The following is an 18,823-nucleotide window of genomic DNA, read 5'->3' as shown; positions in this document are numbered from 1 at the left end:
AATTAGGAAAATAAAATCAAATTACAAGAGAGGATCCCTCAACATCTTCGGTAGTGTCCACGAAGTCGAGCATAACTTTCTCATCCGGACTCCAAATCAACTGGTTCAAGCGGCATTAGAAAGCTATTTCAGCTGGCTACAATTCCTGTGTAATGTGAAATTTCCAAATTCGGACTCGAACATGGTCAAAATTGGATTCAAAAGCGATCATGCGAATACCCGCTACAGTTCAAGGACACGAATGCGCATCAAGAAACATGCACAAAAACACTCTCTACAAAAGATACGCACATAAGTAAAAGCACAAAATCATGCACAAAAGTACTCACGCGGAAGTGCATTCGCAAAAAGGTTCATGAAAACACAAACTACAATCCTAGGATATTAATACAAATCAACAAACATGCACAAACACACTCGCTCAAATTGACATGCACAAACGTACATGTAAAAAAACATGCGCAAAAGTGCATTCGCAACAACGTTCTTAAATAAACGAAATACAACACTAGGACTTTAATACGCATAACTAAACAACAGCAAGAACACTAGATACAAAAGATACAGTGGAGTGTAGAAATAACACTCAACGGTTACGTTTACGTTTACGTGGATTTTTTTATGGATTAATTTATATTTCTGTTTTAATTAGTGGATTAAGTATTCTATAGGTACAAATTGATAATGAGGTGTCCATGAAGCAAAAATGATCAAAGAGTAAGAAAAGAGTTGCAATTAGGAAAATAAAATCAAATTAGAAGAGAGGATCCCTCAACATCTTCGGTAGTGTCCACGAAGTCGAGCATAACTTTCTCATCCGGACTCCAAATCAACTGGTTCAAGCGGCATTAGAAAGCTATTTCAGCTGGCTACAATTCATGTCGAATGTCAAATTTCCAAATCCGGACTCGAACATGGTCAAAATTGGATTCAAAAGCGATCATGCAAATACCCGCTACAGTTCGAGGACACGAATGCGCATCAAGAAACATGCACAAAAACACTCTCTACAAAAGATACGCATATAAGTAAAAGTACAAAATCATGCACAAAAGTACTCACGCGAAAGTGCATTCGTAAAAAGGTTCATGAAAACACAAACTACAATACAAGGACATTAATACAAATCAACAAACATGCACAAACACACTCGCTCAAATGGACATGCACAAACGTACATATAAAAAAACATGCGCAAAAGTGCATTCGCAACAACGTTCTTTAATAAACGAAATACAACACGAGGACTTTAATACGCATAACCAAACAACAACAAGAACACTAGATACAAAAGATACAGTGGAGTGTAGAAATAACACACAACGTTTAAGTGGATTTTTTTATGGATTAATTTATATTTCTGTTTTAATTCGTGGATTTAGTATTCTATAGGTACAAATTTATAATGAGGTGTCCATGAAGCAAAAATGATCAAAGAGTAAGAAAAGAGTTGCAATTAGGAAAATAAAATCAAATTAGAAGAGAGGATCCCTCAACATCTTCGGTAGTGTCCACGAAGTCGAGCATAACTTTCTCATCCGGACTCCAAATCAACTAGTTCCGGCGGCATTAGAAAGCTATTTCAGCTGGCTACAATTCCTGTCTAATGTCAAATTTTCAAATTCGGACTCGAACATGGTCAAAATTGGATTCAAAAGCGATCTTGAAAATACCCGCTACAGTTCGAGGAGACGAATGCGCATCAAGAAACGTGCCCAAAAACACTCTCTACATAAGATACGCACATAAGTTGATGGAGGTCTAACCAACAGTTGGCAAGATGATCCTATCCAAGTCCCAACCGGACCAGTGACGAGGAGCCGAGCTAAGCAATTCAAGGAGAAGCTTGCTGCATTGATCCATAATGTCTTAACTAAGAAAGCTTCATTCAATGGTGATAAACAAGGGTGGATTATGCATATTCAAGTGGCGGAGTCACCCGACAAGTGTGGGAACCATCCGGGCTAAAGATCAGTCCAAGTTGAGCAAATAAGAGCAAGAATGATGAAGACCAAAGCTCAACCTACCATAAATTCGTGGGTTCATCTCTAATCAGCTCATATTAGTGTGTTTATGGGCCTATTCTATTAAGGCCCTCTTTAATTTCGTGGCTCACTTGTTTAGAGCCTTTATTAAGTAGATTTAGGGTTTTATTTTCCTTTCTTGAAGACTATGTTTTGGGGGCTATATATATGCCTTCTTATTCATTGTGAAAGACAGCTTTTGATCATTAATTAATTTGTGAGATTATTCTCTCTAGTTCTTTAGAACTCTTCGAACATATCGGAGGATTCCGTACGTTCACCTGACTTATCAATCAATCTTCCACAATTCATTGTGGCGTCTTCACATACCAAGGTTCTTGTCTCTTTATAGACAACGGGTCGCGGTTCCACCCCCTTTTGATTTCTTCTTTTGGACGGTCCAGCAGTTGATAACCGAAGTATTGTTATCGGGTCTCGTCACATGGGTGGCGTGGTTCATATCATAAGTAAAAGTACAAAAGCATGCACAAAAGTACTCACGCGAAAGTGCATTCGCAAAAAGGTTCATGAAAACACAAACTACAATCCTAGGACATTAATACAAATCAACAAACATGCACAAACACACTCGCTCAAATGGACATGCACAAACGTACATATAAAAAAACATGCGCAAAAGTGCATTCGCAACAACGTTCTTAAATAAACGAAATACAACACTAGGACTTTAATACGCATAACCAAACAACAGCAAGAACACTAGATACAAAAGATACAGTGGAGTGTAGAAATAACACTCAACGTTTACGTGGATTTTTTTATGGATTAATTTATATTTCTGTTTTAATTGGTGGATTTAGTATTCTATAGGTACAAATGGATAATGAGGTGTCCATGAAGCAAAAATGATCAAAGAGTAAGAAAAGAGTTGCAATTAGGAAAATAAAATCAAATTAGAAGAGAGGATCCCTCAACATCTTCGGTAGTGTCCACGAAGTCGAGCATAACTTTCTCATCCGGACTCCAAATCAACTGGTTCAAGCGGCATTAGAAAGCTATTTCAGCTGGCTACAATTCCCGTCTAATGTCAAATTTCCAAATTCGGACTCGAACATGGTCAAAATTGGATTCAAAAGCGATCATGCAAATACCCGCTACAGTTCGAGGACACGAATGCGCATCAAGAAACATGCACAAAATCACTCTCTACGAAAGATACGCACATAAGTAAAAGTACAAAATCATGCACAAAAGTACTCACGCGGAAGTGCATTCGCAAAAAGGTTCATGAAAACACAAACTACAATCCTAGGATATTAATACAAATCAACAAACATGCACAAACACACTCGCTCAAATTGACATGCACAAACGTACATGTAAAAAAACATGCGCAAAAGTGCATTCGCAACAACGTTCTTAAATAAACGAAATACAACACTAGGACTTTAATACGCATAACTAAACAACAGCAAGAACACTAGATACAAAAGATACAGTGGAGTGTAGAAATAACACTCAACGGTTACGTTTACGTTTACGTGGATTTTTTTATAGATTAATTTATATTTCTGTTTTAATTGGTGGATTAAGTATTCTATAGGTACAAATTGATAATTAGGTGTCCATGAAGCAAAAATGTTCAAAGAGTAAGAAAAGAGTTGCAATTAGGAAAATAAAATAAAATTAGAAGACAGGATCCCTCAACATCTTCGGTAGTGACCACGAAGTCGGGCATAACTTTCTCATCCCGACTCCAAATCAACTGGTTCAAGCGGCATAAGAAAGCTATTTCAGCTGGCTACAATTCCTGTCTAATGTCAAATTTCCAAATCCGAACTCGAACATGGTCAAAATTGGAATCAAAAGCGATCATGCAAATACCCGCTACAGTTCGAGGACACGAATGCGCATCAAGAAACATGCACAAAAACACTCTCTACAAAAGATACGCATATAAGTAAAAGTACAAAGTCATGCACAAAAGTACTCACGCGAAAGTGCATTCGCAAAAAGGTTCATGAAAACACAAACTACAATACTAGGACATTAATACAAATCAACAAACATGCACAAACACACTCGCTCAAATGGACATGCACAAACGTACATATAAAAAATCATGCGCAAAAGTGCATTCGCAACAAAGTTCTTTAATAAACGAAATACAACACAAGGACTTTGATACGCATAACCAAACAACAGCAAGAACACTAGATACAAAAGATACAGTGGAGTGTAGAAATAACACTCAACGTTTACGTGGATTTTTTTATGGATTAATTTATATTTCTGTTTTAATTGGTGGCTTTAGTATTCTATAGGTACAAATTGATAATGAGGTGTCCATGAAGCAAAAATGATCAAAGAGTAAGAAAAGAGTTGCAATTAGGAAAATAAAATCAAATTAGAAGAGAGGATCCCTCAACATCTTCGGTAGTGTCCACGAAGTCGAGCATAACTTTCTCATCCGGACTCCAAATCAACTGGTTCCGGCGGCATTAGAAAGCTATTTCAGCTGGCTACAAATCCCTTCTAATGTCAAATTTCCAAATTCGGACTCGAACATGGTCAAAATTGGATTCAAAAGCGATCATGAAAATACCCGCTACAGTTCGAGGACACGAATGCGCATCAAGAAACGTGCACAAAAACACTCGCTACAAAAGATACGCATATAAGTAAAAGTAAAAAATCATGCACAAAAGTACTCACGCGAAAGTGCATTCGTAAAAAGGTTCATGAAAACACAAACTACAATACAAGGACATTAATACAAATCAACAAACATGCACAAACACACTCGCTCAAATGGACATGCACAAACGTACATATAAAAAAACATGCGCAAAAGTGCATTCGCAACAACGTTCTTTAATAAACGAAATACAACACGAGGACTTTAATACGCATAACCAAACAACAACAAGAACACTAGATACAAAAGATACAGTGGAGTGTAGAAATAACACACAACGTTTAAGTGGATTTTTTTATGGATTAATTTATATTTCTGTTTTAATTGGTGGATTTAGTATTCTATAGGTACAAATTTATAATGAGGTGTCCATGAAGCAAAAATGATCAAAGAGTAAGAAAAGAGTTGCAATTAGGAAAATAAAATCAAATTAGAAGAGAGGATCCCTCAACATCTTCGGTAGTGTCCACGAAGTCGAGCATAACTTTCTCATCCGGACTCCAAATCAACTAGTTCCGGCGGCATTAGAAAGCTATTTCAGCTGGCTACAATTCCTGTCTAATGTCAAATTTTCAAATTCGGACTCGAACATGGTCAAAATTGGATTCAAAAGCGATCTTGAAAATACCCGCTACAGTTCGAGGAGACGAATGCGCATCAAGAAACGTGCCCAAAAACACTCTCTACATAAGATACGCACATAAGTTGATGGAGGTCTAACCAACAGTTGGCAAGATGATCCTATCCAAGTCCCAACCGGACCAGTGACGAGGAGCCGAGCTAAGCAATTCAAGGAGAAGCTTGCTGCATTGATCCATAATGTCTTAACTAAGAAAGCTTCATTCAATGGTGATAAACAAGGGTGGATTATGCATATTCAAGTGGCGGAGTCACCCGACAAGTGTGGGAACCATCCGGGCTAAAGATCAGTCCAAGTTGAGCAAATAAGAGCAAGAATGATGAAGACCAAAGCTCAACCTACCATAAATTCGTGGGTTCATCTCTAATCAGCTCATATTAGTGTGTTTATGGGCCTATTCTATTAAGGCCCTCTTTAATTTCGTGGCTCACTTGTTTAGAGCCTTTATTAAGTAGATTTAGGGTTTTATTTTCCTTTCTTGAAGACTATGTTTTGGGGGCTATATATATGCCTTCTTATTCATTGTAAAAGACAGCTTTTGATCATTAATTAATTTGTGAGATTATTCTCTCTAGTTCTTTAGAACTCTTCGAACATATCGGAGGATTCCGTACGTTCACCTGACTTATCAATCAATCTTCCACAATTCATTGTGGCGTCTTCACATACCAAGGTTCTTGTCTCTTTATAGACAACGGGTCGCGGTTCCACCCCCTTTTGATTCCTTCTTTTGGACGGTCCAGCAGTTGATAACCGAAGTATTGTTATCGGGTCTCGTCACATGGGTGGCGTGGTTCATATCATAGGTAAAAGTACAAAAGCATGCACAAAAGTACTCACGCGAAAGTGCATTCGCAAAAAGGTTCATGAAAACACAAACTACAATCCTAGGACATTAATACAAATCAACAAACATGCACAAACACACTCGCTCAAATGGACATGCACAAACGTACATATAAAAAAACATGCGCAAAAGTGCATTCGCAACAACGTTCTTAAATAAACGAAATACAACACTAGGACTTTAATACGCATAACCAAACAACAGCAAGAACACTAGATACAAAAGATACAGTGGAGTGTAGAAATAACACTCAACGTTTACGTGGATTTTTTTATGGATTAATTTATATTTCTGTTTTAATTGGTGGATTTAGTATTCTATAGGTACAAATGGATAATGAGGTGTCCATGAAGCAAAAATGATCAAAGAGTAAGAAAAGAGTTGCAATTAGGAAAATAAAATCAAATTAGAAGAGAGGATCCCTCAACATCTTCGGTAGTGTCCACGAAGTCGAGCATAACTTTCTCATCCGGACTCCAAATCAACTGGTTCAAGCGGCATTAGAAAGCTATTTCAGCTGGCTACAATTCCCGTCTAATGTCAAATTTCCAAATTCGGACTCGAACATGGTCAAAATTGGATTCAAAAGCGATCAAGCAAATACCCGCTACAGTTCGAGGACACGAATGCGCATCAAGAAACATGCACAAAATCACTCTCTACGAAAGATACGCACATAAGTAAAAGTACAAAATCATGCACAAAAGTACTCACGCGGAAGTGCATTCGCAAAAAGGTTCATGAAAACACAAACTACAATCCTAGGATATTAATACAAATCAACAAACATGCACAAACACACTCGCTCAAATTGACATGCACAAACGTACATGTAAAAAAACATGCGCAAAAGTGCATTCGCAACAACGTTCTTAAATAAACGAAATACAACACTAGGACTTTAATACGCATAACTAAACAACAGCAAGAACACTAGATACAAAAGATACAGTGGAGTGTAGAAATAACACTCAACGGTTACGTTTACGTTTACGTGGATTTTTTTATGGATTAATTTATATTTCTGTTTTAATTGGTGGATTAAGTATTCTATAGGTACAAATTGATAATTAGGTGTCCATGAAGCAAAAATGTTCAAAGAGTAAGAAAAGAGTTGCAATTAGGAAAATAAAATAAAATTAGAAGACAGGATCCCTCAACATCTTCGGTAGTGTCCACGAAGTCGGGCATAACTTTCTCATCCCGACTCCAAATCAACTGGTTCAAGCGGAATAAGAAAGCTATTTCAGCTGGCTACAATTCCTGTCTAATGTCAAATTTCCAAATCCGAACTCGAACATGGTCAAAATTGGAATCAAAAGCGATCATGCAAATACCCGCTACAGTTCGAGGACACGAATGCGCATCAAGAAACATGCACAAAAACACTCTCTACAAAAGATACGCATATAAGTAAAAGTACAAAGTCATGCACAAAAGTACTCACGCGAAAGTGCATTCGCAAAAAGGTTCATGAAAACACAAACTACAATACTAGGACATTAATACAAATCAACAAACATGCACAAACACACTCGCTCAAATGGACATGCACAAACGTACATATAAAAAATCATGCGCAAAAGTGCATTCGCAACAAAGTTCTTTAATAAACGAAATACAACACAAGGACTTTGATACGCATAACCAAACAACAGCAAGAACACTAGATACAAAAGATACAGTGGAGTGTAGAAATAACACTCAACGTTTACGTGGATTTTTTTATGGATTAATTTATATTTCTGTTTTAATTGGTGGCTTTAGTATTCTATAGGTACAAATTGATAATGAGGTGTCCATGAAGCAAAAATGATCAAAGAGTAAGAAAAGAGTTGCAATTAGGAAAATAAAATCAAATTAGAAGAGAGGATCCCTCAACATCTTCGGTAGTGTCCACGAAGTCGAGCATAACTTTCTCATCCGGACTCCAAATCAACTGGTTCCGGCGGCATTAGAAAGCTATTTCAGCTGGCTACAAATCCCTTCTAATGTCAAATTTCCAAATTCGGACTCGAACATGGTCAAAATTGGATTCAAAAGCGATCATGAAAATACCCGCTACAGTTCGAGGACACGAATGCGCATCAAGAAACGTGCACAAAAACACTCGCTACAAAAGATACGCACATAAGTAAAAGTACAAAATCATGCACAAAAGTACTCACGCGAAAGTGCATTCGCAAAAAGGTTCATGAAAACACAAACTACAATCCTAAGACATTAATACAAATCAACAAACATGCACAAACACACTCGCTCAAATGGACATGCACAAACGTACATATAAAAAAACATGCGCAAAAGTGCATTCGCAACAACGTTCTTAAATAAACGAAATACAACACTAGGACTTTAATACGCATAACTAAACAACAGCAAGAACACTAGATTGAAAAGATATAGTGGAGTGTAGAAATAACACTCAACGTTTACGTGGATTTTTTTATGGATTAATTTATATTTCTGTTTTAATTGGTGGATTTAGTATTCTATAGGTACAAATAGATAATGAGGTGTCCATGAAGCAAAAATGATCAAAGAGTAAGAAAATAGTTGCAATTAGGAAAATAAAATCAAATTACAAGAGAGGATCCCTCAACATCTTCGGTAGTGTCCACGAAGTCGAGCATAACTTTCTCATCCGGACTCCAAATCAACTGGTTCCCGCGGCATTAGAAAGCTAATTCAGCTGGCTACAATTCCTGTCTAATGTCAATTTCCAAATTCGGACTCGAACATGGTCAAAATTGGATTCCAAAAGCGATCATGCAAATACCCGCTACAGTTCGAGGACACGAATGCGCATCAAGAAACGTGCACAAAAACACTCGCTACAAAAGATACGCACATACGTAAAAGTACAAAATCATGCACAAAAGTACTCACGCGAAAGTGCATTCGCAAAAAGGTTCATGAAAACACAAACTACAATCCTAGGACATTAATACAAATCAACAAACATGCACAAACACACTCGCTCAAATGGACATGCGCAAACGTACATATAAAAAAACATGCGAAAAGTGCATTCGAAACAACGTTCTTAAATAAACGAAATACAACACTAGGACTTTAATACGCATAACCAAACAACAGCAAGAACACTAGATACAAAAGATACAGTGGAGTGTAGAAATAACACTCAACGTTTACGTGGATTTTTTTATGGATTAATTTATATTTCTGTTTTAATTGGTGGATTTAGTATTCTATAGGTACAAATTGATAATAAGGTGTCCATGAAGCAAAAATGATCAAAGAGTAAGAAAAGAGTTGCAATTAGGAAAATAAAATCAAATTAGAAGAGAGGATCCCTCAACATCTTCGGTAGTGTCCACGAAGTCGAGCATAACTTTCTCATCCGGACTCCAAATCAACTGGTTCCGGCGGCATTAGAAAGCTATTCAGCTGGCTACAATTCCTGTCTAATGTCAAATTTCTAAATTCGGACTCGAACATGGTCAAAATTGGATTCAAAAGCGATCATGCAAATACCCGCTACAGTTCGAGGACACGAATGCGCATCAAGAAACGTGCACAAAAACACTCTCTACAAAAGATACGCACATAAGTAAAAGTACAAAATCATGCACAAAAGTACTCACGCGAAAGTGCATTCGCAAAAAGGTTCATGAAAACACAAACTACAATCCTAGGACATTAATACAAATCAACAAACATGCACAAACACACTCGCTCAAATGGACATGCACAAACGTACATATAAAAAAACATGCGCAAAAGTGCATTCGCAACAACGTTCTTAAATAAACGAAATACAACACTAGGACTTTAATACGCATAACCAAACAACAGCAAGAACACTAGATACAAAAGATACAGTGGAGTGTAGAAATAACACTCAACGTTTACGTGGATTTTTTTATGGATTAATTTATATTTCTGTTTTAATTGGTGGATTAAGTATTCTATAGGTACAAATTGATAATGAGGTGTCCATGAAGCAAAAATGATCAAAGAGTAAGAAAAGAGTTGCAATTAGGAAAATAAAATCAAATTAAAAGAGAGGATCCCTCAACATCTTCGGTAGTGTCCACGAAGTCGAGCATAACTTTCTCATCCGGACTCCAAATCAACTGGTTCAAGCGGCATTAGAAAGCTATTTCAGCTGGCTACAATTCCTGTCTAATGTCAAATTTCCAAATTCGGACTCGAACATGGTCAAAATTGGATTCAAAAGCGATCATGCAAATACCCGCTACAGTTCGAGGACACGAATGCGCATCAAGAAACGTGCACAAAAACACTCTCTACAAAAGATACGCATATAAGTAAAAGTACAAAATCATGCACAAAAGTACTCACGCGAAAGTGCATTCAAAAAAAGGTTCATGAAAACACAAACTACAATCCTAGGACATTAATACAAATCAACAAACATGCACAAACACACTCGCTCAAATGGACATGCACAAACGTACATATAAAAAAACATGCGCAAAAGTGCATTCGCAACAACGTTCTTTAATAAACGAAATACAACACTAGGACTTTAATACGCATAACCAAACAACAGCAAGAACACTAGATACAAAAGATACAGTGGAGTGTAGAAATAACACTCAACGTTTACGTGGATTTTTGTATGGATTAATTTATATTTCTGTTTTAATTGGTGGATTTAGTATTCTATAGGTACAAATTGATAATGAGGTGTCCATGAAGCAAAAATGATCAAAGAGTAAGAAAAGAGTTGCAATTAGGAAAATAAAATCAAATTAGAAGAGAGGATCCCTCAACATCTTCGGTAGTGTCCACGAAGTCGAGCATAACTTTCTCATCCGAACTCCAAATCAACTGGTTCAAGCGGCATTAGAAAGCTATTTCAGCTGGCTACAATTCCTGTCTAATGTCAAATTTCCAAATTCGGACTCGAACATGGTCAAAATTGGATTCCAAAAGCGATCATGAAAATACCCGCTACAGTTCGAGGACACGAATGCGCATCAAGAAACGTGCACAAAAACACTCGCTACAAAAGATACGCACATAAGTAAAAGTACAAAATCATGCACAAAAGTACTCACGCGAAAGTGCATTCGCAAAAAGGTTCATGAAAACACAAACTACAATCCTAGGACATTAATACAAATCAACAAACATGCACAAACACACTCGCTCAAATGGACATGCACAAACGTACATATAAAAAAACATGCGCAAAAGTGCATTCGCAACAACGTTCTTAAATAAACGAAATACAACACTAGGACTTTAATACGCATAACCAAACAACAGCAAGAACACTAGATACAAAAGATACAGTGGAGTGTAGAAATAACACTCAACGTTTATGTGGATTTTTTTATGGATTAATTTATATTTCTGTTTTAATTGGTGGATTTAGTATTCTATAGGTACAAATTGATAATTAGGTGTCCATGAAGCAAAAATGATCAAAGAGTAAGAAAAGAGTTGCAATTAGGAAAATAAAATCAAATTAGAAGAGAGGATCCCTCAACATCTTCGGTAGTGTCCACGAAGTCGAGCATAACTTTCTCATCCGGACTCCAAATCAACTGGTTCCGGCGGCATTAGAAAGCTATTTCAGCTGGCTACAATTCCTGTCTAATGTCAAATTTTCAAATTCGGACTCGAACATGGTCAAAATTGGATTCAAAAGCGATCATGAAAATACCCGCTACAGTTCGAGGAGACGAATGCGCATCAAGAAACGTGCACAAAAACACTCTCTACATAAGATACGCACATAAGTAAAAGTACAAAAGCATGCACAAAAGTACTCACGCGAAAGTGCATTCGCAAAAAGGTTCATGAAAACACAAACTACAATCCTAGGACATTAATACAAATCAACAAACATGCACAAACACACTCGCTCAAATGGACATGCACAAACGTACATATAAAAAAACATGCGCAAAAGTGCATTCGCAACAACGTTCTTAACTAAACGAAATACAACACTAGGACTTTAATACGCATAACCAAACAACATTAAGAACACTAGATACAAAAGATACAGTGGAGTGTAGAAATAACACTCAACGTTTACGTGGATTTTTTTATGGATTAATTTATATTTCTGTTTTAATTGGTGGATTTAGTATTCTATAGGTACAAATTGATAATGAGGTGTCCATGAAGCAAAAATGATCAAAGAGTAAGAAAAGAGTTGCAATTAGGAAAATAAAATCAAATTAGAAGAGAGGATCCCTCAACATCTTCGGTAGTGTCCACGAAGTCGAGCATAACTTTCTCATCCGGACTCCAAATCAACTGGTTCCGGCGGCATTAGAAAGCTATTTCAGCTGGCTACAATTCCTGTCTAATGTCAAATTTTCAAATTCGGACTCGAACATGGTCAAAATTGGATTCAAAAGCGATCATGAAAATACCCGCTACAGTTCGAGGACACGAATGCGCATCAAGAAACGTGCACAAAAACACTCGCTACAAAAGATACGCACATAAGTAAAAGTACAAAATCATGCACAAAAGTACTCACGCGAAAGTGCATTCGCAAAAAGGTTCATGAAAACACAAACTACAATCCTAGGACATTAATACAAATCAACAAACATGCACAAACACACTCGCTCAAATGGACATGCACAAACGTACATGTAAAAAAACATGCGCAAAAGTGCATTCGCAACAACGTTCTTAAATAAACGAAATACAACACTAGGACTTTAATACGCATAACCAAAAAACAACAAGAACACTAGATACAAAAGATACAGTGGAGTGTAGAAATAACACTCAACGGTTACGTTTACGTTTACGTGGATTTTTTTATGGATTAATTTATATTTCTGTTTTAATTGGTGGATTTAGTATTCTATAGGTACAAATTGATAATGAGGTGTCCATGAAGCAAAAATGATCAAAGAGTAAGAAAAGAGTTGCAATTAGGAAAATAAAATCAAATTAGAAGAGAGGATCCCTCAACATCTTCGGTAGTGTCCACGAAGTCGAGCATAACTTTCTCATCCGGACTCCAAATCAACTGGTTCCGGCGGCATTAAAAGCTATTTCAGCTGGCTACAATTCCTGTCTAATGTCAAATTTTCAAATTCGGACTCGAACATGGTCAAAATTGGATTCAAAAGCGATCATGAAAATACCCGCTACAGTTCGAGGACACGAATGCGCATCAAGAAACGTGCACAAAAACACTCGCTACAAAAGATACGCACATAAGTAAAAGTACAAAATCATGCACAAAAGTACTCACGCGAAAGTGCATTCGCAAAAAGGTTCATGAAAACACAAACTACAATCCTAGGACATTAATACAAATCAACAAACATGCACAAACACACTCGCTCAAATGGACATGCACAAACGTACATATAAAAAAACATGCGCAAAAGTGCATTCGCAACAACGTTCTTAAATAAACGAAATACAACACTAGGACTTTAATACGCATAACCAAACAACAGCAAGAACACTAGATACAAAAGATACAGTGGAGTGTAGAAATAACACTCAACGTTTAAGTGGATTTTTTTATGGATTAATTTATATTTCTGTTTTAATTGGTGGATTTAGTATTCTATAGGTACAAATGGATAATGAGGTGTCCATGAAGCAAAAATGATCAAAGAGTAAGAAAAGAGTTGCAATTAGGAAAATAAAATCAAATTAGAAGAGAGGATCCCTCAACATCTTCTGTAGTGTCCACGAAGTCGAGCATAACTTTCTCATCCGGACTCCAAATCAACTGGTTCAAGCGGCATTAGAAAGCTATTTCAGCTGGCTACAATTCCTGTCTAATGTCAAATTTCCAAATTCGGACTCGAACATGGTCAAAATTGGATTCAAAAGCGATCATGCAAATACCCGCTACAGTTCGAGGACACGAATGCGCATCAAGAAACGTGCACAAAAACACTCGCTACAAAAGATACGCACATAAGTAAAAGTACAAAATCATGCACAAAAGTACTCACGCAAAAGTGCATTCGCAAAAAGGTTCATGAAAACACAAACTACAATCCTAGGACATTAATACAAATCAACAAACATGCACAAACACACTCGCTCAAATTGACATGCACAAACGTACATGTAAAAAAACATGCGCAAAAGTGCATTCGCAACAACGTTCTTAAATAAACGAAATACAACACTAGGACTTTAATACGCATAACCAAACAACAGCAAGAACACTAGATACAAAAGATACAGTGGAGTGTAGAAATAACACTCAACGGTTACGTTTACGTTTACGTGGATTTTTTTATGGATTAATTTATATTTCTGTTTTAATTGGTGGATTTAGTATTCTATAGGTACAAATTGATAATGAGGTGTCCATGAAGCAAAAATGATCAAAGAGTAAGAAAAGAGTTGCAATTAGGAAAATAAAATCAAATTAGAAGAGAGGATCCCTCAACATCTTCGGTAGTGTCCACGAAGTCGAGCATAACTTTCTCATCCGGACTCCAAATCAACTGGTTCCGGCGGCATAAGAAAGCTATTTCAGCTGGCTACAATTCCTGTCTAATGTCAAATTTCCAAATTCGGACTCGAACATGGTCAAAATTGGATTCAAAAGCGATCATGAAAATACCCGCTACAGTTCGAGGACACGAATGCGCATCAAGAAACGTGCACAAAAACACTCTCTACAAAAGATACGCACATAAGTAAAAGTACAAAATCATGCACAAAAGTACTCACGCGAAAGTGCATTCGCAAAAAGGTTCATGAAAACACAAACTACAATCCTAGGACATTAATACAAATCAACAAACATGCACAAACACACTCGCTCAAATGGACATGCACAAACGTACATATAAAAAAACATGCGCAAAAGTGCATTCGCAACAACGTTCTTATTAAACGAAATACAACACTAGGACTTTAATACGCATAACCAAACAACAGCAAGAACACTAGATACAAAAGATACAGTGGAGTGTAGAAATAACACACAACGTTTAAGTGGATTTTTTTATGGATTAATTTATATTTCTGTTTTAATTGGTGGATTTAGTATTCTATAGGTACAAATTGATAATGAGGTGTCCATGAAGCAAAAATGATCAAAGAGTAAGAAAAGAGTTGCAATTAGGAAAATAAAATCAAATTAGAAGAGAGGATCCCTCAACATCTTCGGTAGTGTCCACGAAGTCGAGCATAACTTTCTCATCCGAACTCCAAATCAACTGGTTCAAGCGGCATTAGAAAGCTATTTCAGCTGGCTACAATTCCTGTCTAATGTCAAATTTCCAAATTCGGACTCGAACATGGTCAAAATTGGATTCAAAAAGCGATCATGAAAATACCTGCTACAGTTCGAGGACACGAATGCGCATCAAGAAACGTGCACAAAAACACTCGCTACAAAAGATACGCACATAAGTAAAAGTACAAAATCATGCACAAAAGTACTCACGCGAAAGTGCATTCGCAAAAAGGTTCATGAAAACACAAACTACAATCCTAGGACATTAATACAAATCAACAAACATGCACAAACACACTCGCTCAAATGGACATGCACAAACGTACATGTAAAAAAACATGCGCAAAAGTGCATTCGCAACAACGTTCTTAAATAAACGAAATACAACACTAGGACTTTAATACGCATAACCAAAAAACAGCAAGAACACTAGATACAAAAGATACAGTGGAGTGTAGAAATAACACTCAACGTTTACGTGGATTTTTTTATGGATTAATTTATATTTCTGTTTTAATTGGTGGATTTAGTATTCTATAGGTACAAATTGATAATAAGGTGTCCATGAAGCAAAAATGATCAAAGAGTAAGAAAAGAGTTGCAATTAGGAAAATAAAATCAAATTAGAAGAGAGGATCCCTCAACATCTTCGGTAGTGTCCACGAAGTCGAGCATAACTTTCTCATCCGGACTCCAAATCAACTGGTTCCGGCGGCATTAGAAAGCTATTTCAGCTGGCTACAATTCCTGTCTAATGTCAAATTTTCAAATTCGGACTCGAACATGGTCAAAATTGGATTCCAAAAGCGATCATGAAAATACCCGCTACAGTTCGAGGACACGAATGCGCATCAAGAAACGTGCACAAAAACACTCGCTACAAAAGATACGCACATAAGTAAAAGTACAAAAGCATGCACAAAAGTACTCACGCGAAAGTGCATTCGCAAAAAGGTTCATGAAAACACAAACTACAATCCTAGGACATTAATACAAATCAACAAACATGCACAAACACACTCGCTCAAATTGACATGCACAAACGTACATGTAAAAAAACATGCGCAAAAGTGCATTCGCAACAACGTTCTTAAATAAACGAAATACAACACTAGGACTTTAATACGCATAACCAAACAACAGCAAGAACACTAGATACAAAAGATACAGTGGAGTGTAGAAATAACACTCAACGTTTACGTGGATTTTTTTATGGATAAATTTATATTTCTGTTTTAATTGGTGGATTTAGTATTCTATAGGTACAAATTGATAATGAGGTGTCCATGAAGCAAAAATGATCAAAGAGTAAGAAAAGAGTTGCAATTAGGAAAATAAAATCAAAATAGAAGAGAGGATCCCTCAACATCTTTGGTAGTGTCCACGAAGTCGAGCATAACTTTCTCATCCGGACTCCAAATCAACTGGTTCCGGCGGCATTAGAAAGCTATTTCAGCTGGCTACAATTCCTGTCTAATGTCAAATTTCCAAATTCGGACTCGAACATGGTCAAAATTGGATTCCAAAAGCGATCATGAAAATACCCGCTACAGTTCGAGGACACGAATGCGCATCAAGAAACGTGCACAAAAACACTCGCTACAAAAGATACGCACATAAGTAAAAGTACAAAATCATGCACAAAAGTACTCACGCGAAAGTGCATTCGCAAAAAGGTTCATGAAAACACAAACTACAATCCTAGGACATTAATACAAATCAACAAACATGCACAAACACACTCGCTCAAATGGACATGCACAAACGTACATGTAAAAAAACATGCGCAAAAGTGCATTCGCAACAACGTTCTTAAATAAACGAAATACAACACTAGGACTTTAATACGCATAACCAAACAACAGCAAGAACACTAGATACAAAAGATACAGTGGAGTGTAGAAATAACACTCAACGTTTACGTGGATTTTTTTATGGATTAATTTATATTTCTGTTTTAATTGGTGGATTTAGTATTCTATAGGTACAAATTGATAATGAGGTGTCCATGAAGCAAAAATGATCAAAGAGTAAGAAAAGAGTTGCAATTAGGAAAATAAAATCAAATTAGAAGAGAGGATCCCTCAACATCTTCGGTAGTGTCCACGAAGTCGAGCATAACTTTCTCATCCGGACTCCAAATCAACTGGTTCAAGCGGCATTAGAAAGCTATTTCAGCTGGCTACAATTCCTGTCTAATGTCAAATTTCCAAATTCGGACTCGAACATGGTCAAAATTGGATTCAAAAGCGATCATGAAAATACCCGCTACAGTTCGAGGACACGAATGCGCATCAAGAAACGTGCACAAAAACACTCGCTACGAAAGATACGCACATAAGTAAAAGTACAAAATCATGCACAAAAGTACTCACGCAAAAGTGCATTCGCAAAAAGGTTCATGAAAACACAAACTACAATCCTAGGACATTAATACAAATCAACAAACATGCACAAACACACTCGCTCAAATGGACATGCACAAACGTACATGTAAAAAAACATGCGCAAAAGTGCATTCGCAACAACGTTCTTAAATAAACGAAATACAACACTAGGACTTTAATACGCATAACTAAACAACAGCAAGAACACTAGATACAAAAGATACAGTGGAGTGTAGAAATAACACTCAACGGTTACGTTTACGTTTACGTGGATTTTTTTATGGATTAATTTATATTTCTGTTTTAATTGGTGGATTTAGTATTCTATAGGTACAAATTGATAATTAGGTGTCCATGAAGCAAAAATGATCAAAGAGTAAGAAAAGAGTTGCAATTAGGAAAATAAAATCAAATTAGAAGAGAGGATCCCTCAACATCTTCGGTAGTGTCCACGAAGTCGAGCATAACTTTCTCATCCGACTCCAAATCAACTGGTTCCGGCGGCATTAGAAAGCTATTTCAGCTGGCTACAATTCCTGTCTAATGTCAAATTTCCAAATTCGGACTCGAACATGGTCAAAATTGGATTCAAAAGCGATCATGAAAATACCCGCTACAGTTCGAGGACACGAATGCGCATCAAAAACGTGCACAAAAACACTCGCTACAAAAGATACGCACATAAGTAAAAGTACAAAGTCATGCACAAAAGTACTCACGCGAAAGTGCATTCGCAAAAAGGTTCATGAAAACACAAACTACAATCCTAGGACATTAATACAAATCAACAAACATGCACAAACACACTCGCTCAAATGGACATGCACAAACGTACATATAAAAAACATGCGCAAAAGTGCATTCGCAACAACGTTCTTTAATAAACGAAATACAACACTAGGACTTTAATACGCATAACCAAACAACAGCAAGAACACTAGATACAAAAGATACAGTGGAGTGTAGAAATAACACTCAACGTTTACGTGGATTTTTTTATGGATTAATTTATATTTCTGTTTTAATTGGTGGATTTAGTATTCTATAGGTACAAATTGATAATGAGGTGTCCATGA

The sequence above is a fragment of the Erythranthe guttata genome, chromosome 13 (assembly GCF_056151865.1).
Source record: "Erythranthe guttata isolate IM_541 chromosome 13, IM_541, whole genome shotgun sequence".
Classification (NCBI taxonomy): domain Eukaryota; kingdom Viridiplantae; phylum Streptophyta; class Magnoliopsida; order Lamiales; family Phrymaceae; genus Erythranthe; species Erythranthe guttata.
Note: the sequence above shows the minus strand (reverse complement) of the source record.